This window comes from Acomys minous, assembly GCF_964271855.1.
Source record: "Acomys minous genome assembly, chromosome: 19".
Taxonomy (NCBI): Eukaryota; Metazoa; Chordata; class Mammalia; order Rodentia; family Muridae; genus Acomys; species Acomys minous.
Window position 1 is genome coordinate 3119678 of NC_140499.1, and position 27609 is coordinate 3147286.

The 27609-nt window shown below is 37.1% G+C and overlaps 1 pseudogene across 1 annotated transcript in view; it reads right to left on the reverse strand.

The window, feature by feature from the left end:
* The window catches only part of LOC311590627 (methyl-CpG-binding domain protein 4-like), a 202964-nt pseudogene extending 177713 nt beyond the window's left edge, over window positions 1-25251 (reverse strand). The window contains exon 1 of the transcript XR_014783584.1: window positions 23527-25251. The product of XR_014783584.1 is annotated as a methyl-CpG-binding domain protein 4-like (transcript). The remainder of the gene's footprint in view (window positions 1-23526) is intronic.
* Between the last annotated feature and the right edge of the window lie 2358 nt (window positions 25252-27609).

Consider the following 27609-nt stretch of genomic DNA (forward strand, 5'->3'; position numbering starts at 1 on the left):
AATACAGAAGAAAATAGATTTGCCTTTGACATTCACAAAGGGAGTCCGGAACAGGCTGGCTTCTTTGTGGCATAACAAACACAGCCTAGCATGAGAAATCTGATCATTACAGTGGCTAAGTTGTTGTAATAATCAATCTGCCTATTACATAATGGATATGGATCCAGCCAGTTCAGAAAATTGCTACAAATTCACCTTCTCATCAATGTTATCATACTGCTTTTAGTTGTTCATATTTATTTTAACTTGCTTTAAAGACAGAAAAAGTATCTAGGATGACATAAACAAGGTAATGAATTTAATTCAAATCTTTTTTCTATGTCATATTCCATAAAATTGTTATTTGCTAATAAGAAAATATTAATTTTGATGAAACATCTGGTAAATAACAATAATTACTTAAAACTGTCCTAGGTCCTATATAAATGAAAATAGTCTTGAGCACTACCACCTACTTCAAACTCACTGACTGTGATAGAGAGAAGTTGCCAAGTTGTAGTTAATAGGCCAGATATGGTCTAATGCTTATTTTATAAATACAGTTCATAGCCCCACTCATTCATTGCCATTGTGTGGTTGATGTAAAGCTGTAGTGGCAGACTTGAGTTATTGAAACACAGACTGCACAACACAGTCCAATATGAGTGATCTGGCCCTGCATGAAGCAACCGTGTCTGTCCCTTTGTTTTATACTGCCCTGAATTTTACTGTGTTCACTACTTTTCTCTATTTTTGACTTTCATCTTTGAAAGTTTCATTATTTATGAGGTAAAATGATTTCATGACTATACCCAGGTATAACAATGCTCATTAACAGAATTTTTGTGCTCTTTTCACTGTAAATAGATGTCATCATAAGCAAAATAAAGTGCATTCTTTCTTTGTCAGGTCCCAGCCAGCGGGAAAAATTGAATCAGGGTTCACCTGAAAGAGGGAGTCGGGGGTTATAAGTAGGATACAGAGATGTGAGAAATAATGAATCAAGTCAGGAACTTTCTGATCAAGATTCAGTTTATTGCCGACTATCAGGAACATATATAGAGCAAAGTCAATAGGATTTATTTTAATCTCATTCACCCTAGCCCCTGGGCAAGAATACAATAGCCTAAATCGCTCTCTGTAGAACTTCCTAGTTCTCTGAGTAGTTCCTTGTAAGAACTTCCTAGATTATTTGGGTGGTTCCAAGTTAAGACTTCTCTACTTCTTTCAAAGGTAAATAGTCCAAGGATAACCTAGAACACAAGACCTCGTGGTGAGATAAAGGTCAGCAACTTGAAGGTCACAGCACACAGGATTTCTGACATGGGAGAATTTGGCATGGGTTCCCACATCTCTTCATTGATCAGAATGAAAAAGATAATGTATCATTAAGGACTCATTTGACTGGATTGTGAATAAACCTCCCAAAGTATCTAGAAAATTATCTTGTCATCTACTTTGTGCTTTATGAGGTTCAGTGAAGTAGAGGCACCAAGTGGTAATGTCCCAGTCTTTGCTCAGCAGGGGTGGACCATGAGAATTGGGTCTGAAATGCATCTCAGAAACCCAGAGTATTTTAAAGAATGTTACTGCAGAATTTGGTAACAGAGCCCATGTTGACTCTGGCACACTCTTCCATGTCAGCTGGACTCAATGGACACAGCTAGACCAGTTGCTTGCCAAAGATACATCAGCAGTTGTGTATTTATAGTGTATGTTCACTCTTCATCCTCTCACTTTCCCTTTTGTCAATACATTTCTAGTGTAATCAATGCACCGGATTTGTAGCAGTTAATTTCCTACACAGTGTTTAAATATGTGCAGATATAAATTATAAATAATATTATAGCCATTTGAAATGTATCTTGTGAGTATTACTAATTAATAAATACTAATGTTAAACTTTAGATTCCAATCTCAAAATAATTTTGTCATTTACCATGCACAAAATGTAGATCTCATATATTTAAAAGTGTAATACTTTGATAGAAAGATACTTCTCTAAAAATTATCCTTCACATTTATTTTTTGCTATGGGAAGCAAAACCTTAATCATAAAAGTGAGAAATGAGAAAAAGCATGCACCAACTTAGCCATGAGATTTGAACACATGTTTCACTGTGATTTAGGCACTGGAGATAGAAATAAGCTGGTAGTATCCCTGATTTCAGTGCCAACTTTCATTATTTCTTCAAATCTACTCTTTTCCTGTGCTATTTCCTTTTATTTTTCTGAAGATTCTAAAGGTGTTATTACACTAACAATATGAGATCTTTCCAGTTTTTTATTTTTATGTAGGCAGTTAATATTATGAACTTGCCTTTTATACCCATTGTCATTGTCCCTCATAGATTCAGGTATGTTGTATTTTAATTTCAGTTCAATTCTAAATTTTTAAAATTTAAATTATAAAATCTTCTGGTAAATGGATATTTCTAGAAACTGTCATCTTGAGTGATATAGCCCAGAACGAGAATGAAAAATATTGTGTTTTCCCTCATGTGTTTGCTAGCATTTAAATTTTATTTATTTATTTATTTATTTTTTCTCCTTTATTAATTTATTCTTGTTACATCTCAATGGTTATCCCATCCCTTGTATCCTCCCCTTCTTCCCTCCCTCTTCTTTTCCCCTTATTCCCCTCCCCTATGACTGTTCCTGAGGGGGACTTCCTCCCCCTGTATATGCTCATAGGGTATCAAGTCTCTTCTCGGTAACCTGCTGTCCTTCCTCTGAGTGCCACCAGGTCTCCCCCTTCAGGGGACATGGTCAAAGGTGAGGCACCAGAGTATGTGAGAAAGTAACATCCCACTCTCCACTCTAATGGCATTTAAATTTTAGATGAATGTGTTCCATTTAGAATATCCCTCAAACTTAGGTAGCTAGAAAAAAACTAGGGCAAAATGGTGGGGGCATCTAAGAGGACTTGTGGGAGGGGAAAGTGTATGATCCAAATATATCTATAAAAGTTTTAAAATAGTAAAAAGTATAATAAAAATGAAATAAAATGGCAAAGACAGTTGGAATATATGTAATGCGTGAATGACAGTCGATTACAATATCAACTACAAGCCTCCTTTTCCAATATGGAAATCTAAGGAATGTTAACATTCACAATGCCTCTTACTCCAGACTAGATACATTACAAGGACACAATAATAAAATATGGCCAGTACCTGCCATATTGAGCAGTTTATCTCAAGATTTAGTCTAACAACTTAGTAGATGACATTCTTTGTATAGTTAATTGCCTTTGGTTGACATGATGTTTCCAATTGTTTTCCTAGATATAAGCTATAAATACTTCCTTTACATGTCTCACAAGCAAAAGTCAGAATCCTCCATGTTGAGTTATTGGGTTAAGGAATTACTTAATTTGAACTGTGTAGAGAGATTACAAAATCTAAATAGCTAGAGGAATTTGTGTTTCTTTGAAAATTCCCATGACTCAACATCCATGTAAATTTTGGAATTATTATACTTGTAAAATTCCTCTAATCAATAGAAGTGAATTGCATTTCATTCCCTTATGAATTAAAAAATTACATAGCTTTTTATAACAATGAGGTCAGCAACTGTGTAAGCTCTTTCCAGCTACTAAAGTCTCTTCTGAGAGTCATGTTTTTGAATCACATATTTCAAATTTACTTGCTTACTTTTTAGTTTTTGATTTGTGTAAATTTTTTCAATATTATAAAAAGTTGCCTCTTGTCTTTATTTTTATTAGTATATATTAACTATACTCAGTGAATTTTATTTTAACATGTTTTCATGTAGGTTTTGACTTTTTCAAAACCTACTTTATTGGGGATTCTTTTATGCCTCTACCTCCTTTGCAACCTACCTCCCCTATATAGGAGAGAAAGAAGGTTAGTAGGGACAAGGAAAGTAGACCTTTTTAGATTCAGTTCCTTGGGTGCAGTTCCACTCTTTGCTTTCAGAATTTCAAAAGCAAACATAAGCAACAGAAGCAAGCAGCAGTAGGAGTAACTGCAGAACAAAAGCAGCCTTTTAAACATTTTCTCAAAGTGAAGTGAAGTCATGTAAAGTATGCAAAATAATATCTCTCTATCTTTGGTCTCCAATTTATCTCCTCTCAGCATCCATATCAGGGTGTTTTCCAACTTTCAAAGACCATGCCCCTGCACGATGAGTTCCTAGCTGACAAAGATCACATGCCCTCTTCCAAATCTGTTTTCAGTGGACAAACACCACAGGTCCTTACACTAGGGAGTTTTACATCTCATACTTGGGATCAAAATAAAAACATGTTTACATCCAGCACATTTTCATACATGTATATTTTATTTTCATCATATTCACCTTTGTTCCTCTCTCTTATCCCCATTTTAGATCATTTTCTTTTCCTCACCTAGTCCCTGTGATGTTTTCCCACAATTTTTAAACATGACCCATTGAGTTCCATTAGACTTACTTTCAGGAACATGGGTCAAAATTTGTTTATAGAAGCATGCACCTCTTACCAGTGGCTATAACACTGAAGAAAACCTCCCTCCCAGAATCCATTAACTAAGTACATATAAATCCTCAGATAATATGGCACTTCATGTATCCTTTACCCTGTGTTAATGAGCTCAATCATGTGCAGGAAATCACAAATACTGTGAGTACAAGCATGCAACAGCTATGTCATTCTCAGAAGTCAGAACACTACACAGAGTCTACCCTTCTCTCCAGCTCTCATTTTCTTTCCTCTCTTGCACTGATGTTCCCTGAGATTTTGGAGGATGGGAGTGATGACATGAAAGTTGATCCTCAAGTCTTAAGAACTTTAGATTTTACTTTTGGTTTTTACATACCATATACAAGTTATAGTATGATGATAATAATGAATCAATTTTCCCAATGGGCTTTAATTTTTCATTTTTCTTAACAATTTTGTTCTTGTATCTCATGTTTTAAATTTTTATTTTCCTGTATTTGTATCACCAATTTGCTTGGCAATAAAACTTCATTTGAGATAGAATACTACTTTTCAGTCATCAGAGATTACTGCAGGCACTCACATTAGTTTCTCAAATGTCCAGTATCAGTGTATATGTTCACTCTCTTGGGTTTTTTTTCCCTTTTCTATTTTTTGATAGGGTCTTGTCACACACAATAGTAGCTTAGTCATAACTTTTTCTGTCTGGAAAGTTAAAGATATTCACTTGCTTTTTTTTAAAAGTAGGGTTTCTTTGTTCAAATATCATTTAAAATATGATGCTATGGCTTAATTGTAAAATGTCTCCAACAGACTCAGGTGTTTTATTGGTAACTGTCTGGTATCTTAGAATGTTATAGAGTCTTTAGGAAGTATGATTTAGCCAAAAGAACTGGGTCAGGGAACAGTGACCTGGCTTTTTTGTCTCTTGGTCAAGCCCATGATATGTGATCGAACCAAGTGATTCCTTCCATAATGTCTCAAACTGTGAGACAAAAGAGATTCTTCTTCCTTTAAATTGATTCTTGTTAGGTCTTTTGCAACAGTGGTGATAAAAGTAGTTAATGCATTATTTTATGAAGTTCAGTGGAGATGTTTGTACTAAACTTTGGTTTATGGCTGGGCTTAATGATGTATACCTTTCATCCCAGCACCTGAGAGACAGATGATGAAAGTTCTATCAATTTGAGGCCAGCTTGTTCTACACAGCAAGTTCCAGGACTGTAAGGGTTATATAGGGAACCACTATCTAAAAAATATTTTGAACTGTAATTATATTAGTTCACTGTAGTCTAATTAATACTTCAATGGCTTAACAATAACTTTCCTAGGGTTGAACATGGAATATTTAAGATAATTGAAAATATGTTGCAGTTACAGTTCAAAGTTTTAGTTAAGCCTGTAAAAGTTGTTAGATTTTAATTTTAGCTACATAGTTGTTTGTTGTTGTAATGTATCTACTTTAAATTTTATTATCCTAAGTGGTGGAGAGAAATGAAGATTTTCTAAATATAAAATTGTTGTTTTTTTAATATTTAAAGAATGAAACACTATTAACATGAAAGTACATGTTGCAACATAAAAAGATTAAACTATAGAACATGTATGAAATATAGTTCCTTTCATTAGAGTAATGTTTCTGAGTTTACCATGAAATGAATCCATATCTATGTATATGTGTATGCATATGTATATGTTCTTTATTTCTCAGAAATTCTCTTTATTGGCATAAAGTTTTCATCTCATGCATTTTTTATTTTTCATTTCTTTCATACATCTAATTGAAGGCTAGGATCCAAAATATGTGAAGAATGTAAGAATCTATTGTCAAGAAAACAAATAGCCCAACTTAAGAAGGAGTACAAAGCTAAAAAGAGAATTCTCAATAGAATAAAGTATAAGGGGCATGCAAATCAAAGTTACTTTGAGATTTCATTTTACACCTGTCACAAAGGGTAAGGTAAACAACACAACTGACAGATTATGTTGGCAAGGATGTGGAGTAAGAAGAACACTACTACATTGCTGCTGGGAGTGGACTCTTGAACAACCTCTGTGGAACTCAGTGTGGTGATTCCTCAGGAAGATGGGAACCAATCTAACTCAAGATCCAACTACTATGCCACTCTAGGCCATACAGTCAAAAGAACTTCATCCTTCAACAGAGACACTTTCTTAACCATGTCCATTGCTGCTCTACTCATAATAGCCAGAAATTGCAAACAACCCAGATATTCCCTAACAGGAGAATGAATATAGAAAATGTGGTATGTGTATTTGCACAATAAAGAATTCCTCAACTGCTTAAAAATGAGAACATGAAATTTGCCAGCAAATGAATTAAACTATAAGCATTTCTTCCTGAGTAAGTTAACTCAGACTCAGAAAGATGAATATGGTATATATTAACTTATATGTGAATATTAGTGTGAAAACAATGATAACCCACCTACAACCCATATAATTTCAGAGAGTAGGTATAAAATAAGGAACTACAGGAAACAAAGAGATCTTGCTGTAAAGGAAAATAGAATAAATAACTATGGATAGTTGAGGGGAGGCTAGACTGGGATGAGGAAGTGGAGAGGAAGAGGGGAGGCACAGTTATGGGAGAGAATATAGGGAGATACAGCTAAAATTAAAAGATATCTGAAGGGTAGTATGGAAACTTATCACAGTAGAAACTTAGTAAATACGTACATATATAAAGATGACCTAAATAAAATTACCAAGCAGTGGAGAACCAGAGCCCCAAGTGGCCATCTCTTGTCACCAAATGAAGCTTCCAATACTGGGGTTTGGTTACATCTAATTGAGTCATTCACCAAAGGGTACCCACAGGAATCTCCAAACAACCCAGGCTATTTTCAAGACTATAAGTTACTCTCCAAAATCTATGACAAGGCCCCATATTAAAGAAAATACCTATATAACTTATTGAACATGGAGATGTGGAGCTGGTGCCTATGTAGAGTTCCCCCCTTCATTTAGTGTTTTTGGAACAGGAAGGTACTCTGCATGCTATCAAAAGAGAAACATAAACACAAAGGCAGCAAAATTACTTTATCTATAATGGTGTGCTGTAAACAAGGAGTGGTAAGGAAATGGTGTCATAAAAGTCATGAAAGTAACCAACCAATAATTGATCTTACTGAAGGCCTACTCCACAAAATGGGACCCCACCTGACATGAATTGGGTGACCATAAACCTGAAACAAGGTAGCCCAGGTACCAAGGGAAAAACCAACTAATAATGGTTTAAAATCACAGACTCTGGTGCCTCACCTTTGACCATGTCCCCTGGAGGGGGAGACCTGGTGGCACTCAGAGGAAGGACAACAGGTTACCAAGAAGAGACTTGATACCCTATGAACATATACAGGGGGAGGTAATCCCCCTCAGGAACAGTCATAGGGGAGGGGAATAAGGGGAAAATGGGAAGGAGGGAAGAATGGGAGGATACAAGGGATGGGATAACCATTGAGATGTAACAAGAATAAATTAATAAAGGAAAAAAAAATAAAAAACAGAAAAATTATAGTGATAAATGACAGCTAATGATATTCTGTTATACTCATAGACAAATTTCTTCTGCTATTATCAGGGAAGTTCCCATCTACAGCAAATGGGAGCAAATTTAGAGACCCACAGCCAGACATTACACAGAGTATAACAGAACTTGGAACATTTATCCCTAAATAGGATGTTCCCATTAAATGCCACCCTTTCTCAGAGCTCAGGGAATCCCACAGAAGAGGAGGAGGAAAGTGTATAAGAGCCACAGGGGATGGAGGATACCAAGAAAACAAGACCCTCTAAGTCAACATAAGCAAAGCTCATATTAACTCACAAAGACTGAGGTAGTATTCACAGAACCTGCATGGATCTGCTCCATGTTCTCTGTGTTCATATATAATGGCTTCCAGTTTACTGGTCTTATAGTGTGCGAATGAGTGGATCTCTTGAGTCTTCTGTAGGGCTCTTTTCCTTCTTTTGGTTTATTTTTCCTGACCTTGATGTGAAAATTTTCATTTTATCTTATTCTATTTTATTTTCAAGTGAAAACATAGCTTTGAGAGTAGAGGTTAACAACTGTCATTTATACCTGGTGGGAGAAGGAAAAATACAAGTTTTCTCCAATAGAGTGGCACTAAGTTTATGAACTACTACAGGCCAGGCCTCATGTTCAGGAGTGGTTGACCAAAGTATAATTGAACTCCACAGATTTTTTTGTGAGCTTTTATTTGTTTACAGCTTGGTGTTTTGTTTTGTGCATGTGGTTTTATTTTGTTTTCTTTGTTTTGGAGGTTTTGTTGTTGTAGAGGATTTTGTTTCTTTTCTGAAAAAGAACTTAAGATTGAGTGCGTAAGGAGGCAGAAAGGATCTAGAAGGGGGAGGGAATATGTGAGCAAAACATATTTTATTTGAAAATTGTTTTAAATAATGGAAAAACATAATAATAAAATTACTCTTAAAAAGAAAAATTGTCATTTATGATTCAATTTTATTTATTTTGAAAACATTAGATGTCAATTCAGAATGACTTCTCTTTAGGAAAGCTTTCTAGGACAATTGGAGAGAAAATGTTAGCAATGCAGTAAAGAAAATGAAATGAAAGCTCTGTGTTATTGATGAAACTTTACAGTCAAAAGTAATAGATGTATTTTTTTTAAAAAATCCATCAGCAGTGATACATTCCTCCAGCCAGTGTGTTATAGAATGAATTAAGTAAGAAAGAACTAATGGCCAAATGAAAGAGGGAAAAGATGAAATAAGGTGAGGAAATAAGCAAGGAAAGGAACATAAAGTTATATTTAATAAATTACTGTGGGCACTTTTATTTTTGCACATTAAATATTCAGCAGTTCCTAACTAATATGGTACTAACATGGGCCTTGAAAATTATGCTATAGCTGTGCTAGTTTTAAATTATAATATCTATCATATGTCAATAAAGATAGCTTGACAAATGCTGTGGAAAGCCAAACCTCATCAGTTTCTAATTGTCTCAGTGTTCTAGGAAAACTAGGTTATTCTAGATTAAACTTGTACATGTTCTATCATTGGGTCATGAAATCTAGTCCCTGGCATTAACTTTTCTTCTGGCAAAATGATCATCTTTTACACACTACTATTACAATATTGATTTAGAAAGATAAATTGATCATACTTATTTATAATAAAAATGGCAAAATTTTAAATTATGCATAGGAGGTAATTCTGAGATCAGAAAAGATGGAGGCCCACTCTTAATGAATACTGTGCCTCAAGGAAAATTCTTTTTGTATGCTTGATAAAGTATCCCATCTATCAATGATGGCACACTTTATTATTGGTTTGTTTTAAAATCAGAAGATGATATGTGTTTCCATAAGAAGGTGTTTATTATGATAGCACTGATTGAACGCACAAAGTTAAAGAATTTCAGTGCTGTGAAGAATATAATGAGAAAGCACTACATAATCAGAATTTCATCTGTGTTAAAGGAACGTGAGTGCCTGAGGGTTTAGCATCCTGACACGGATCAGGTAATTGGTAATAAATAATGACTTCATGTATTTGTGCCACTATGCATCAGCGCCTGTTCTCAGTCTTTGTATAGTAAACTTTTGTCGCATCTACCAACTTGCTGTTTTCTTGTTATTTGTTTTATTGTAATACTTACATATTATAAACTTCCATTAGTAGTATATTTTTGCTGAGTTTTCACATTTGAATGCTGTATCAGTACTTCACTATTCCATTCCAGATAATTTATCCATCAACAAATACTCTCAGCTCCTGACTACCAGCAATGCACTTATCTGTCCATCTTTGCTTTCTGGTATTTTCATATGAATGAAATCATATATATTATTTCTATCACTTGCAATATTTTTAAGTTTCATCATCTATAACATACCTCTTGTCACTCCTTATTTCTTTGCTTGTATTAGGACAGTTCTGTTATCCAGACATGTCACATTTTTTTTTATCACTTCATCATCTGATGGATATCTGGGTTGCATACCTTTTGGTTTCTAGGAACATTTGTGTACAATTTATGGACATGTGTGTTTTAACTTTCTGAAATTTGAATATGAATATAAATATCTCCACCCCTAGTAATGTTACATTTCATGTTTTTATTGAAAATATATGTTTTCCTGAAATACATTCTGATTATGAGAATCATATTCTAACTACAGGAACCATCCCCCCACTTTCTGAATCCTCTCCATCTCTTGACCTACATAAATCCATATCCTTTCTTGCTCATTAGAAAACAAACAGGTATCTATAGTCAACTATTCCAATTCATGTACACTGTCTCATACTGTCTTTTCCCAATACAGAAAAACAGTGTACTATTTTTGCCACACTGAATGACAGAAGCCTATGGTCCTTAGTCAGAGCTTAAAGGGAATTCATGTGACTGACACATGTGAAACTGTAAAGGAAAGTGGTTTTGCTATGCTAAGTTTTTGAGATAGTAGCTTTTGCCTGTTACAGCAACAAACACCATAGCCTAATCTAAATGGGCATATCTTATACTGCACATTTGCTGAGTGATTTTATTCATTATTAAATCATACATTTCATCAAGGGAAAACATTGAAAACAACAAAAGTAACATAAAATATAAACAAGATAAACAAATGAACAGAAAAACAAAAACCAAAAGAAAAAGCACAAGAAACACATAGACTCAGAAAAACACACTGAATCCCCTAAAACCACAAAATTAGATGATATAAAAGCAAAAGATCTTTAGGGTAAGGAAAAGTGCTCAGACAAAACATTATGAGACAAAAAAAAAGTCTAAACATGTTACTGAATTCACTTTGTGTTGGTCTTCTACTGCTGAGGACGGCATTGGTATCCCAGTAAAACTCTGTTGGAGAAAACTAAGTTTTCCTTTCAGGGTGGTTTTCAATCATAAGTAACTTTTGGATTAGGGATGTGGGCTTGTGTCCACTTCTATTCTTAGCAGTGGGGCCCCATCAGGCCCAGACCTGTGCAGGCACTGTGCATACTGACAACTCTAAACAACCCATGGTATTGATCACTCTTCACAAACTGATGATAGGCTCTATTGCTGAAAAAAAATACCTTCACAATTCATTGAACATGGAGAAGTTGAGCTGGTGCCTTCCTACCTGGAACTTTGACATCTGCTGACCAGTAGTCATGGTGCTGGAAGGTACTCTGCAATCTACAAAATGAGAAATATAAATATCAACTGAGCAACAAACCTTTCCATCTATGATTGTGACCAGGTGACCTACATGCAAGATTCACTAGTGCATTAGTGGCACAAAGCCTGTAGAATTAACTAACAAATACCAGATTGGTTTAAGATGTACTCCATGAGATAGAGTATATTCATGACACTGCTTATATGGCCAAGACTAAGTAGTCCAGGGACCTATGGTAAAACCAAATACTACTATTCTTCTGAAAAGATATAGCCATAAAATGACTCCTAACAATATTCTGCTATACTCAAAGATCAATGTCTTGCTCTGTCATTATCAGAGAAGCTTCTTTCTGCAGTTAATGGTAATAAATATAGATCCACAGTGGGATAAGGTGCAAAGAGAAAGACAGACCTTGGAATACTTTGTCCTAAATAGGATGTCCCCATTAATTTCCTTCATTTATAAATCATTGATCCTTGCAGAAAAAGAGATAGAGAGATTATAAGAGCCAGATAGGATGAAGGTCACCAAGAAAATAAGGCCTTCTAAAGAGAGCAGAACCAATGCACATATGAGCTCAGATAGACTATGTTTTACCTTTTAACAAATTACCAAAATACATTTTAAAGTATCTCCATGTTACACTTCTATTAGTACCAAAGAAAAACTTCCTTTTCCCCACATTTTGCCCATAACCAGGCCCAGTTTTCTGCTTTAAGATCTTGAATAGCATGTTGCTGATCTTGCCTCTTCTTGCCACCTCAGCAGACACTATGTCAAACAGTGCCACTGGTTGTTTTTGACAAATGCCTCAATGGAAAAGATTGTTTCACTGGGTGAGCTTCTGAGGTCAAACGAAGATAATCTGGAGAGTAGGCTTTCAGGCAACTGTCAGACAGGTCAAATCATGACAGCTCTCTGAGAGTCAGGCTTTAAAGAGAGCCAAATTTGAACTGACCCCTTCTCTGGCAGCTAATGTTGTTCTACACTGTAGTTTTTGAAGGTTGGCTTTGAAAGCTACCAAGAGTGGGAAGAAGTAGATGGAAATGGAGGGAGTAAAATTGACAGAGCTCAGGTTTTTACTGATATTCAGTCATTTTTCTTTAGTCTGGCTTCTTGAAATATTTCAACTTTGGTTAATTTTCAGAGTTGTAAGAAGTTGAATTTGACTATTTATTTTTCTCATTACCTAACTGCTTTTATGCAAATGATTATTTTTGGAGATCCTTATTTCATCATTCCTAATGACACCCCAACTTGTATTTTTAGAAGACTTATTTTACAAACTTTACATGTGTATGTGTTTGTACAGGTGAGTACACATGAGTCAGGTAAACTCAGGTGCCTGAAGTGGCCAGATGTGTCAGCTCCTCCCTGGAGTTGGAGTTTTGGTTACTGAGCCTAGGAGTGAGCTACCCGACATGGATGCCTGAAACCAAACTCATTTCCTCTGTAAGGGCAGTTAATGTACATCCTTCACAAAAGCAGCACTTGCTCTTAACTGTGGACCCATCTCTCCTGCACTAATTTCTGATCACATTCAGGGCAAGATGAGCATATTGTCATTTGGAATAATGGAATGCTGCAAATATTATGATGTAGCAGAATGACATTACCAGAGCAAATCTTTCCATAAATAAGAATATAAAATTTCAAGTAAAACTATTGACACTGTAAGAATTTAAACATAAAAATGTGTCTTAAACATAAAAATCTAAGCAAATAGAGTGAATTAAATAATAAACTATGGCATAATGGCAATTATTTTGATGAAGCACTGTACCTGTGAGATCTACACTTGGCTAGACTTTGTGATTTCTATCTTTTAATTCCTTAAAGAGTTATTCTACTAATGTCATCGATATAGATGGCTAGTTTCATCTTAAACATCAGCTTGCTGGTACCTTAGAGAACAATCTAATAAACTAATTCCTAGTAAGTTTTTAATTACTGCTAATTGTCTGATGCAAATCATCAAAGCTATGACCTTTATTTAAATGGATCCCTCTGTGAATCTTACAGGAATATTGCTTTTGATGACACATCTACCCTCTACCCACCCTGTTCTCCCTAAGTATTTGAAACATGAGACAAGCACTATGGAAACTTGTTAGCATTTATATCCTAAAGTTCTCAGAGGAGAGCAATTAACAGGGCATAAAACATGGCAAGAGTAGTGTCACTAACGGAACAAGAAGATTTTCAGTTTATTTAATTTGAACATCAGGTTTAACACTTGGCAGATTTGTGGCTTTTAGTCTTCTTTCGAGTCCCCTAGCAAGTGGATCAGAGGCTGTCTGTGACACTGACTGTGTTGCCTCCTTTTAGATCACTTGCTCCTAGCTTGGCTGACTTGTTTGGCGTCAATTGAAGAGGATGTATTTGCTCATGATGCATCTTGATGTACCATTGTGGGTTAGTTGTGTGTGTGGCTCCCCTTTTCTGAGAGGAAGGGGAGGGAATAATGGGGAAGAGGGTGGGAGGAGGCTGTGTTCAGGTGACACACATCTGAAATCCCAGTATCAGAAAGGCAGAGGCAAGTGGATCTCTGAGTTTGAGGCCAGCCTGGTCTACAATGTGAGTACAAGACAGCCAAGGCTACACAGAGAAATCCTGTCTCAACAAACAAGCAACCAAAAAACAAACAATGCCTGAAAGAAACTAAAAGATGGAAATTACTTTTTTAAAAAAGAAAATGTTTTAACATCTCTGAGATCATTCCTTGAACTCACATCAGAAATAATACCTATTTCAAAGGCTCTGTGGAAAATTACATGGCATATATTGCACAAAGTATGATAACAATTGTAAATGAAGATAGAACAGTTCTTGTCTGGGCCATAGCTTTAGCTATAGTCATCATATAGTGCCTGAAGCTCTTTTTAGAATATACTGTCTGCAATTTTTCCTTACAGTACATGAAAAGTTAAGAAAGTAACTCTCTTAAGACCTTTTGCCACAGAGAATTCATCAGACAGCTGTTCTTCCAAGGTCAGTATGCTCTCAAGGTCAACATTCTTCCAGTCACAGGTCTTGCAAGATCAGGACTTTCCCAAAGTTAGCTCTATTCCAAAGTCAAGGCTCTTTGAAGGCCAGCAGTCTCCCAAAGTAAACATCCTTTCAAGATCAGTGTTTTCAATCAGCCACCAGAAACACCAGAGAGAGCCATTCTATGTTATCAGTATTCCTCAGTTAATCTATAAAGTCTGAGATGCCTTTGATTGAGATTGTAGGAACCCAAATCATATTAAACTCCCTCACCATTATACAACTATGTTTTAAGAGACTGAGGGAAAAGCCACAGTTGCTTTTTTTTTTCATGTGTGCATGCTGACTATCTGTGTGTTCTTTGACTGTCCCTCTGAAGCCACTCTACTGTGGCATCTGCAAAATGGAAGGATCTTGCCTGGAAGAGTCACTCCAGTTTCCTTAACTTTGCTTTTTCAGGGTAGTTGTGCAAAGGCTATCTTTCACTGACATTAGCAACCTCGGGATACTTGATTAATGCTTTATTTCTACTGTGGTACAATTAGGAATTGGTCAGAGAAAGTCATCTACATTTTTACCAGTATGCATTCATTATCTAGGACTGTATTTTTGGCTTTGGGATGTTTCCCAATTGTTTGTCACATGTGATATTGTCCTTTTCATTGCCTTGGAGAAGGTACATGCTCTAAGCCTATAAAGATTCATTTCAATTGTCACTTGAAAGGATTTAAAAATACACCTGGAAATATCTCTGAGGGAATTAGTGAATTGGATTAACCAATTAACCCATTCTAGCCTTGGACACTACAATACCTTGAGCTGGAATCCTGGATTAAATAAACAGGGGAAAGACATGAAATGCATTTATTTATCTTTTTCTACTTCCTGACTGAGGACACAATGTGAACAGTCACTTCACTCTCCTGCTATCATGCCACCACCACCATGATGGACTGTGCACCCTAAATCTGTGAGCTGAAATAAACCACTCTGCCTTCAGTTGCTTCTTGTTGAGAAGTCTGTCACAGCAAGAAAGTAACAAATACAAGGGCTTTTGGAGGGATCTAGAGATTGAACCATGGGGTATGAACAGACATGAGGAAGGTATGAGTTGTAGATGCATTTGTTTCTTGAGGGTAGGACAAGATACCTACAGTGTAGAAGTACTATGAAGGACAGAATAGACTATAAGAGTCTCGTGTGCCCATCTTGATGTATTAAGTAGATTTTAAACCCCACTATGTGACAAAGAAGAGTGTGGAAAGAAAAATCACAACCAAAACAGAAAAACTATAAATTTAGAATTTCCCCTTGAAATACTATACACAACATGTAATTTGGGAGTTGAAAATAGATGATTGTACTCTTGAGATAAGAAGGTCTGGGGCACCAGTTTAGACTGTGTCTTTGTGAGTTTGAAGAGCTATTATGGAGCTTCAGTGTGAGGAGATGGATACAGACAGAATCTGGAGGGGCAATCTCCATTGTAGGAATGTGAAACTTGCTTTCTTTATTTTATTCAGCCTAGGAGGTGGATCTATTCATACTTGGAGTAGGTCTTACCTCTTCAGTCAAACTTCTGTGAAAATACCCTTACTGATATCATGGATGAGTTTGTTAAATGATTCTTATCTCACCAGATTAGCAATGGAGACTATCACATTCCTCTAGGCCAGTGTTTTATAAAGTGGTCCTAGAACATCGATGTCTGATTAACAAGGGGCATTTCTGAAAAGGTTACTTTCAGGTTTAGTTGACATAAAGTATCTATCTTCCTAACTATGGACACAAGGTGACTTGCCACACCATGCTTTAGACACTACGTGTTCCACATCACAGTGAACTACTGTACTCTCAACCTATCAGACAAAGGAAAATATTTTCTAACATGAATTTATTTTGTCAGCTGTTTGTCATAGCAAAGAAAAAAGTAATTGATGTAGGAATGAAGTGCAAGTTACCTTTTAACTTCTACTTGAACCCTCTATAATTCTAAGCTTGATAGCACCACAAGAATGGGTTGTAAAAAGAAAAATCTTTTGTCCACAAATTTCAGGAATTCCTTTTTTTTTAATAGCTGAGTAGTATTCCTTAGTGTAAATGTACCACAGTTTCTTTATCCAGTCTTCTACTGAGGGACACTTAGGCTGTTTCCAGGTTCTGGCTATTATGAATAAGGCAGCTATGAGCATGGTTGAGCATATGTCCCTATTGTGTGCTGGAGCTTCTTCTGGGTATATTCCAAGGAGTAGAATATTTGAATCATGAAGAAGCCCTATTCCCAGTTTTCTGAGATAGTACCAGTTTGCATTCCCACCAGCAATGAAGGAGTGTTCCTCTTTCTCCACATCCTCATCAGCATGTGGTGTCCCTTGAATTTTTTATCTTAGCCATTCTGATGGGTGTAAGATGGAATCCCAGAATCGTTCTGATTATCATTTCTCTGATGACTAAAGATGTTGAGCATTTCTTTAAGTGTTTCTCAGCCATTCGATATTCCTCTGTTGAGAATTCTCTGTTTAGTTCTGAGCCCCATTTCTAAATTGGGTTATTTGGTTTGGTGGTGTTTACTTTCTTAGGTTCTTTATATATTTTGGATATTAGACCTTTGTCAGATGTAGGGTTGGTGAAGATATTTTCCCAGTCTTTAGGCTGTTGCTTTGTACTGTTGACAGTGTCTCCTGCCTTACAGAAGCTTCTCAGCCTCATGAGGTCTCATTTATTGATTGTTGACCTTAAGGCCTGGGCTGTTGGTGTTCTCTTTAGGAAATTGTCTCCTGTGTCAATGTGTTCCAGGCTCTTCACCACTTTTTCTTCTAACTGATTTAGTGTCTTTGGTTTTATGTTGAGGTCTTTAATCCACTTGGATTTGAGTTTTGTGCATGGTGAGAAATATGGGTCTAATTGCATTTATCTACATGTAGACATCCAATTGGACCAGCAGCATTTGTTGAAGATGCTAGCTATCCTTTTTCCATTGAATAGATTTGGCTTCTTTGTCAAGAATCAAGTAACTATATGTATGTGGGTTTACTTCTGGGTCTTTGATTCGATTCCATTGATCAACCAGCTTACTGCTATGCCAGTACCATGCTGTTTTAATTACTATTGCTCTATAGTACAGCTTGAGATTGGGTTTGGATATTTCTCCTGAGGATCTTTTATTGTATAAGATTGTTTTAACTATTCTGGGTTTTTTGTTATTTCATATGAAGTTGAGACTTGACCTTTTAATGTCTTTAAAAAATTCTGTAGGTACTTTGATAGTGATTGCATTTAATCTGTAAATTACTTTTGCTAAGATGGCCATTTTTACTATGTTAATTCTCCTGATCCACAAACAAGGGAGATCCCTCCAGCTTCTCGAGTTGTGTTCAATCTCTTTCTTCAGGGACTTAAAGTTTATTTCAAACAAGTCCTTCACTTGCTTGGTTAGAGTAACTCCTAGATATTTTAAATTGCTTGTGGCTAACATGAAGGGTGTAGGCCCATATTTGACCACGTCCCCTTAATGGGGAGGCCTGGTGGTACTCAGAGGAAGGATAGCAGACTACCAAGAAGAGACTTGATACCCTATGAGCATATACAAGGGGAGCAGGTCCCCCTCAGTCACAGTCATAGGGGAGGGGAGTAACGGGAAAGTGAGAGGGAGGGAGGAATGGGAGGATACAAGGGATGGAATAAATATTGAGATGTAATATGAATGAATCAATTTAAAAAAAAATCTTTCCCAAGAGAGTAGCCAGCTTATGAAAAAGAAGCAAGTGAGGCAGATAAGGACTGAAAATTGTGACAAGTCTAATAAGAATAATGACAGTGTGCATGTAGAAAAATGTCTCAGAAAAAGGGATCTTGGGTTGGGTACCCTTAAAGGTTAGAGATTCAATAGTCTTTCTTCAGTGATTACAGTTAAGTTTCGAATTTGTCAACTGGATTGACTGGCTCTTTCATGCTTTCTTCATTTGCACTTTCCTTTATTCATCCTAGATTTAGATGTTGATATCTTCATTGTATTACTGGAAACATGTTTTTTTTTCTGCTAAGTTTGAACATAATTAAAAGGTTAACTCGGTTGTTTTTGCATGTGTGTGGGTGTATGCATGTACATGTGGAGATCAGGTACCAAACTTGGGTGACTCACTTGTGATACTATCTGTTGCTGTTGTTGTTGTTGTTGTTGAGTCAAGGTCTTTCTCTGCCTGGAACTCACCAACTTGATGTATTAGCAAGACACTGAGGTCAAGGGATTCATCTACTCATGTCTGCTTTCTTAACAGCATATGCTGAGCTTTATTGTTGTTGTTATTGTTCCTGTTGTTAAATGTGGGCTTTGGGGATTGGATTCAGATCTTCTTGCTTTTGATAGAAGCACTGACCTATTTTCATTGCCCTGAACTCAGTCCCATAGAAGAAAAAATTTAAATTTAAATTCTACAGCAATGAGAGAATAAAGATTTATATAGACTTTTACTTAATCATCGTTGAAAGGTAAATTTTCCTAGGCCCAGTTAATTATTAGGTAAAGCTTTGTTACTACTTTGAGAAAGAAACAAGCAGCAAGATATAGTTGCAGTTCCCACTCACTACTGTGAAGCTGAAAGTTGTATATTTCTCTTCTAGTGATGTTTCCACTCAGGTGGGTACAAGAGCATATATGAGCACCTTTTGCTGAACACACCCTTGCAGAGCTGGATGGGTTTTGCCATCTGCTGAGTCTCACATAGCCTCCAGTTTGAAGTTGAAGCCATGTCAGAAGCTGATTTTACCAGCTTACATATGTTGCACCACAGGAATCCACATTGGATTTTGGGGGTTATGAGAACAATGGGAGGCCCTCGGGATTTGTAAATGCCCAGTGCTTATGACAAATATCCCAGTAGCCACAGGGCAATGCTCCCACCCTTAGATTGAAGTATTGATTTTTCTCCTTTACTTTTAAGAGAATTTTCACATATTTTTTTTTTGTGTGTGTGTGCAGCTGAAACCACACTATCATTAGTCATTGTAGCTTGTGAGGTTATTTTCGTTCATCATAGCCTTTTGTTGCTTAAAGTTTGACAGAAAATGCCAGTGCTAAAGTGTACTTTGAAAATAACTCCATGAATTTGACATCATTTATAATGTTTCTGGAGATATTAGGGGAGTGGAAAATGGAACATTCATAATTGTTTACATTTTGAAGAAAATTTCTCAGAAGATACACTTCCCACTAAAAGGCTGATTATCTGATCAAAATTGCAGTGATTGAGAGTATCTTGGAATGATGCATGTTTAGAGCCAAACTGTCTTGGGACATCTCTAGTTCCTTAATAGCTTTTTATTTCAGAGGACCTCTATGTTAGACTCCAGTCCTGTTCCTTCTCTTCAACTGGCTTCTAGTATCTATTGTTTTTGCCATTCTGAATGAGAATTAAGTATTCTTCCTAGGTTTCTCCTTGTTATTAGCTTCTTTAGGTCTCTGTATTGTAGTGTGATTATCCTGTATCATGTGGCTAATATCCACTTACAAGTGAATATATACCATGAGTGTCTTTCTGGGTCTGGGTTACTTTACTCAGGATGATGTTTTCTAGTTCCACTCGTTTGCCTGTAAATTTCGAGATTTCTATGTTTTTAATAGCCAAGTTACATTCCATTGTGTAAATGTACCACTGTTTCTTTATCCATTCTTCAGTTGAGGGACATCTAGTTTCTTTCCAGATTCTGGCTATTATGACTACAGCTACTATGAACATAATTGAGGAAATGTCATTATATGGTAGAACGTCTTTCAGCTATATGCCCAGAAGTGGTATAGCTGGGTCTTGAGGTAGCACTATTCCCAATATTCTGAAAAAGTGCCAGATTGACTTCCATAGTGGTTGTAAAAGTTTGCAGTCTCACCAGCAATGAGAGAGTGCTCCTATTTCTTTACATCCTCACCAGCATGTGTTGTTGCTCAAGTTCTTGATCTTAGCCATTCTGATGGGTGTAAGGCAAAATTTCCTACTTTTTTGATTTGCTTTTCCCTGACTAGAGACTTTGAGAATTCCTTTAAGTATTTCTTGGCCATTTGATATACCTTTGTTGAGAATTTTCTCTTTAGTTTAATATCTCATTTTCCCCATTTTTATTATGTTTTTTTTTTTAGGTCTTTATGTTGTTAAGGTTGTTTTCTACAAATAACAAATCCCATCAAGAGATAGAGGCAAGAACCATATGCCCATACTCCTAATAAATCCATTGCATATCAAAAAGTATCACAAGTAAAAAACGTGATTAGCCCATGTAACTTACCAAGCATCATGTTCATCCTAATGCATCTTAAATGTGTTTACAGCATTTCTATTTGTCTACACATTGCCTAAATCATCAAACACAAACAATGTAGAGTAAACTACCCCCATAACCCAATGAACATCAAACTGGATGTGGAAAACTGTTTATATGGTTATAATTCTCAATATAACAAGTTGAAAACCATAAATTAGACCTGGATAACCCAAGACCTACTCCTGTATGCACTAGAATTAACTGTGATCTAGGAAACAAAAATGTAGTCACAGGTCTTTCGCCTTGCCTTTTAATTCTTTACTGCAAACAATGGTAAAAGCCAGAAGCTGAAGGAAAAGAGATGGGTAATGCATAAAGCAAATGTACCACCATAAGCCAGAATTGAAGGTTTCTGAATGAAAATCAATAGCTATCACATCTCATCTCAATTAGGTTAAAACATCTATCTAGATCTAAAAACACCTTTTTAAAATAAAAATACTTTATTAATTACCTAATACAAAGTGATAGATTTCACAGCATATGTTCCATTAAACAAGGCAAGCAGACATTTCCCCAGACATAGCTCATTTAGTTCAAGATTGGTTTGTATTTTTTGTTCTGGGTTTTGTTGTATAAGCAAGGCTACCTTGATTTCATAGCATTCCTCCTGCCTCAGCATCCCAAGTGCCTGATTAGACATATGCACTACAATGCACATCTGTTTATTTTCTTAATTTGTGCACCACTGGTGGTTTTTTTGTTTTTGTTCTTTTTTGGAGACTGGGTCTTACCATGTAGCTGATGGTTTCCATAGAAACTACAATTCATCCCAGGCTGGCCTTGACCTTGATCATGATCCTCTCCAGACTCCCAAGTGTTAGGATTATAGTAGTGTATCACCAAGTCTGGCATGGGTAAACCTGTTACTGCATATATCAGAACATACATTGTTAATGAACAAAGGGATAAAATACTATGAATTTTAAGTGTATGTTTGCCTTGGAGGAGAGATATGATTTTTTTTTGAGACAGGGTTTCTCTGTGTAGCCTTGACTCACTTTGTAGTCCAAGCTGGGCTTAAACTCAGAGATCTGCCTGCCTCTGCCTCCCTGAGTGCTGGTGTACACCACCCTGTATGTCTGAGGGATATAATTTAATTTTCAAACTATATCTTAAAATAGTGTTTATTAATTAGGACTTAATTTTTCTGTTGTTAGTTTTTCTTTTTTATGTATATGCGCATATATGCCAAATGTACTAATGTACCCAATGAAGGCATAAGAGGGTGTCAGATCCCCAGGAGCTGTTGTTACAAGCAGTTGTGGGCTGTCTGATGTTGGTACTAAAAAGTGAACTCAGGTCCTCTGGAAAAGCAGCAGGCATACTAAACCATTGAGCTGTTTCTCTCCAGACCATTTCTTTTCTTTCTTTTCTTTCTTTCTTTTTTTCTTTCTTTCTTTCCTTTTTTTTTTTGTCATTGTTTTATGTTTTTTTGAGACAGGATTTCTCTGTGTAAGAGCCATGGCTGTCCTGGAACTAACACTGTAAACTGGGCTGACCTTGGACTCACAGAGATCTATCTGCCTCTGCCTCCCAAGTACTGGGATTAAAGGTATGCACCACCATGCCCAGTCATCTATATGACTTTAAAAAAATTATTTATTTTTATTTCATGTGCATTTGTGTTTTGTGTGAATCTGTGTGAGGGTGTCAGATGTTGGAGTTCATAATCAGTTATGAATCGCCATGTGGGTGCTAGGAATTGAACCTAGGTCCTCTGGAAGAGCAGTCAGTACTCTTAACTCCTGAGCCATCTCTCCACCCTCCAGATCATTTTATAAACATTTATATATTTTGTTATATATAACAATATATATAACAATATATATATATGTTAAGGTGAAGGTAAGAGGTTCACCTTCAGGAATTGGTTCCAGAGATAGAATTCAGGTCATCAAGCTCGGCAGCAAGTGACTTTATTTACTGAGCCAGCTTACTGGCCATGTCCTGTTTGTTTCCACCCGCCCCCCTACAGATTTATTTACTTATTATGTGTACAGTATTCTGCCTGCATGTACACCTGCCCACCAGAAGAGGGCATCAGATCTCATTATAGATGGCTGTGAGCCACCATGTTGTTGCTGGGAATTGAATTCCGGACCTTTCAAAGAACAGACAGTGGTCTTAACCTTTGAGCCATTTCTCGAGACCCCCTGTTTGTTTTTGAGACAGTCTCTCTCTACATGTAGGACAAGAAGGGCCTCAACTTTCCATCTTCCTGCCTTAGTCTCCTGAGTGACAGGATTACAAGTGTGTGCCACCATGCGTTGGCCAATTTAGTTCTTATTTGGTGATTTCTTTCTAAGGTAAATGCCTCACTATTTAAACTGTAACATTGCAATATCCATAACAATGGCACACAGTTGTACACTCTTATATCACTTTGTACAGAAAGAGAATATGATCTTAGCCTTTCCTCAGCAAGAGTCCTGGTAAATGACTTTGAGTACCAACATACCAAATTTCATCATTGGAAAACTGAACACACTTTTAGGACCCTTACCCAAAAACTATTTTTTCAAGTTTTAAAATATGACAACACTCAGTGACAAAGATCTAGCTGTGGCAAAGGCTTAAGACATACACCGGCTTCTAACAAGATGAAAAAAAAAAACCTACATGCTTGTGAAGCTCATTGTACATCATAGGGCCCTTAGAAATTGAAGTACAAAGCAATATGTAGAAAACTTCAAACAGGCAGCTTTAAGACAGCCTTAGCTTTTCATGATTTTCCCAAAGCCAGTCATGGTATTTGCTTAACTTGTGGTCTTCAGGGTGCACCTGCTTCCACTCATTGACACAAAAGATCCGGTAGGATTGGTTGCCGTGTTTACCAATCCCATGAAGCTCAATCGGATACCTCCACGGCTTTGCCAGATATTCATCTGAGAACCTGATGATGGCTTTTGCATGGAGATCACAGAGACCAAGAGGCTTAGGAAGGTCTGACACATTTCTCCAGTTAACAGTTCAGGCCACCTCAGCTGAAGGGTACTTCTCTAGAAACTCCCACAACACAAGGATGGCCATCTTGCCTGAGGTCCGATTGAGAAATACAGTTGCGGTGAGGAGCTTCCATGCATCATGGAAAAGTGTTTATTGAACAAGATTAAAAGTTGACCGAGGAGGGGTCCATTTCTTGAAGGCTTTGTGTCTTGGTGGGCTAAGAGCTTCTTTGTTGTATTTGCTGGGAAAATACAGGCTTGTTTTTCACTCTTCTACTTGTGTTCGTGGGATGCTGTCTTCTCGAAATGTCTCAGAAGTAAAGTGTTTCTTGCCTTGTGTGAGCAGCTGGGTATTTCAGGGCCACTCTGTAAAACGTCGATATGCAAACGTGCCTCCCCCTCTTGGGCTCCCTTGGATCTGATTTCCTCTGATTCTAAAAAAGTCTGCTCATGCTTGGCATCACCTGCTTCTTCAGTTGAATGTAGTTTCTTTGTATTGCCAGGGTCGGTGGTTTTTCCTTTCCCGGGCCCTTTTCTTTCCCAGCCACGCTGATGGTCTCACTCGTGCAGGCACCCATAAAGCAGAGGGTTCTATTGAGTTGGCATTCACTTTCATCATCTGCTTTCTGAACCACAGATTCTCTTTTTCTGTTACATTGAGCAGAAGCTGAGAGACTCTTCCTGCACCTTTGTTTCCTTTTTTCACTTCCACTTCCTTTTGAAACAGTCATCTTTCTTTTGGGTTTTCTCATCGTCCCAGGGCCAGCATCTTTCAATAGCAAAGGAGTAGCGTTCGGTGGTCTGTTGCTAGCTGGCAACTCTGAATTATAACTTGGCAGAGGTGGCACATCTGCTTTCCACTTGCTTCGTGTCCTGAGGTTCTGGTTTGAAATGTCGTTTTTGTTTGGCTGCTGGGAAGTCAGAGCTGCCAAGCTTTGGTCCTTATAACCTGGACTGATGCCTCCTTTAGACAGTACAATAAAATCAAAATCTTCAGGCTTAAGAAAAATCTCTCCATTTTTAAGAAGATAATTAGCAAATGAACGTTTCGATCAGAACTTCAGTTCTTGTGGGCTGATAAAGTACACATCAAATTTTCCTGCAGTTTTTCCAGATGACCTTTGCTTCACAACTCTTTCCCGTCCACACAAGACAGGCTCATGGCATTCTGTCTCTGCAGCACCACTAAACAGAGTAGAAGCAGTTGGCTCCTGGAGAAGGGAGCTAAACCCACTGCTTATCACCAGTTTCTTTCCATCTTCTCCCAGTCATCCCAGTCCAACAGCAACATCTTCCTTGCAGCGATCCCAAGGCGGGTCTGGAACTAGGTTCTCTCCATGGGTGATGAAGGGGACTGTGTAGTCTCCAAGCTTTGGGCCTTTCATCCCAGATGCTCTGGTCCACTGGGCCCCAGCTGCAGCTCCAGATCGAGGGAGGGGCAGGTGAAACGTGAACACAACTAAAAACACAGGGTGGAAACCAAACACTGACCTGAAAGTCTGTCAATCCCACAGCTGCTTTCCTGCTGCCGCTTCGGCTACAGGCCCCAAAAAACATCTTAACCATTAACCAACTAAGCTTAGTTGTAAGATTAAAGTTTCCGGTCTTCAACCCCATCAGAGACTCGAGAAGGAATAAAACTTAGTTACCTGAGTGAACTGGAAGTGCAGGTTATCAGCTTCCAAAATGAAAAAAATGACAGAGACAGTTAACTGCCTGAATGGTCACCCAAAACTCTCTATAACATTGGAGCACCATCTCCAGCCTTCTATCCCAATATATCCGACAGACTCACCTGTGGGAAAGGGATTATTTGGTTTATTGGTATTTAATTTCCTGGGGTATTTTGTATTTTGGATATTAGCCCTCTGTCAGGTATAGAGTTGGTGAAGATCTTTTCTCAGTCTGTAGGCTGTCATTTTGTTCTGTTGACAGTGTCGTTCGCCTTACAGAGGTTTTTAGTTTCATGATGTCTCACTTATTAGTTGTTGATCTTAGAGCCTGAGCTGTTGTTCTGTTCAGGAAGCTGACTCCTGTGCTAATAACCTTAAGGCTCTTCCCAACTTTTTCTTTTAACAGAGTTAGTGTGTCTGGTTTTATGTTGAGGTCTTTAATCCATTTGGCCTTCAGTTTGTCCAGGGTGATAAATAAAAGTCTATTTGTATTTTTCTACAAGTAGACATCCAGTTAGACAAGCATCATTTGTTGAAGATGTTATCTTTTTTCCATTGTATGGTTTTGACTTCTTTGACCAAAATCAAGCCGGCTGGAGAGATGGCTCACAACCAAAAACATAATGTAAACTCTTGAAAATGTATGAACAGGCAGTTTCAAATCAGGCCTATAGATGAGATTTCCCTTCTTTGCTTAAACTCACCTATTTAATGTTTCCATCAATATATTTAAAGATTGTTTGTTTATGACATTATTTATGTTACTATAAAGCCTTCATTTAAAGTGCCTCAGCATGGGGACATGGAATTTAGGTGACATAAATCTGTATCCCAGGTAACAATCATTCATATACTGGGTCATATTCCCTTTGAGGTGAAATGTTTGCTTTGGAATGATAACTTTAATAATCCTTAAGTATTCTATGAATTGGAAAAAGGAAAAGAAAGGGAGTGATTTAATTATAAATGCATAGATAAAAGAAACATAAAAAGAAATTTTATAAACAGCCTGAGTGTTATATAGATCAGTCACCTTTTCCTGTAGAATTTCCTACAATGCGACTGAACACACCCTTCTTGTATGTCCTCTAGTTTAAAAACTTCCCTAACTAATGAATTAGTACAACTGCAATTTTGTAGGCAGATTGGATTTTTGTGATGAACTGATTTTTGGAGCATGTTTCTTCTGTACGTACATTCCTTCTCTTTTGAGTTGCCCTCATCTTCTCTCCATATTAATAATTTATTTGCTATTATGAACCAATTCAAACCATTACAATCCATGAAAGTTTTCTTGATCATTTCTTGTAATTATCTGACAGCACTTGACAAGATTTATATCATTTCATGGTTACAATGTGGGTCATTCTTTTTTCTATAATTGATAATACCGTTGCTTCCATTGTATGTACTTCATGTCTACATCATATAAATGTTGTGAAATGCTGAAAATTCCAAAGTCAGAGCTATGAGCAATTGTACCAAGAGGGGTACTACATATTTTGTAGCTTTTACAGGGAAAGAGGAGAATCTTAGTCCTGATGAGACTTGATAAGCTATGGTGGGTTAGTGGGGGGGGGCTTGCCTTTTCTGAGGAATAGGGGAATGGGAAGGAGGTTGGGACTAGGAGGAAAGAACGGAGGGGCTATGACGAGAATGCAAATAAAGTAATACAAAAGATAAATGGATGACTGAGCAGCAGGGCTCTTGCTTAACATGTCTCGGTTCCTAAATTCAATTATAACACATCCAAAAAAGTTCTTTGGAATGGATAAATAAGGAGCTTGTTGTGAAAACATGGAGACATAGGTTCAATCTTTAGAGTCCATTTAGAACGCTGAGCTGGTGACATCTACTTGAAATCACTGCCAGGAAGGTAGAAATGGGCATCTCTGTTGTTTGCCGGCTGCTCAGCCTAACTAATCACCTAGCCTCAGGTCCCACTGAAAGATCATGAGTGAAAAATCAACATGAATCCAGAAAATGACATCTAAATTTGAATTTGATTCTCCAAAGACACACACATACATACCTCCCTACACACACAGGCACACATCCATGTAGCCACACACATACATGTGCAT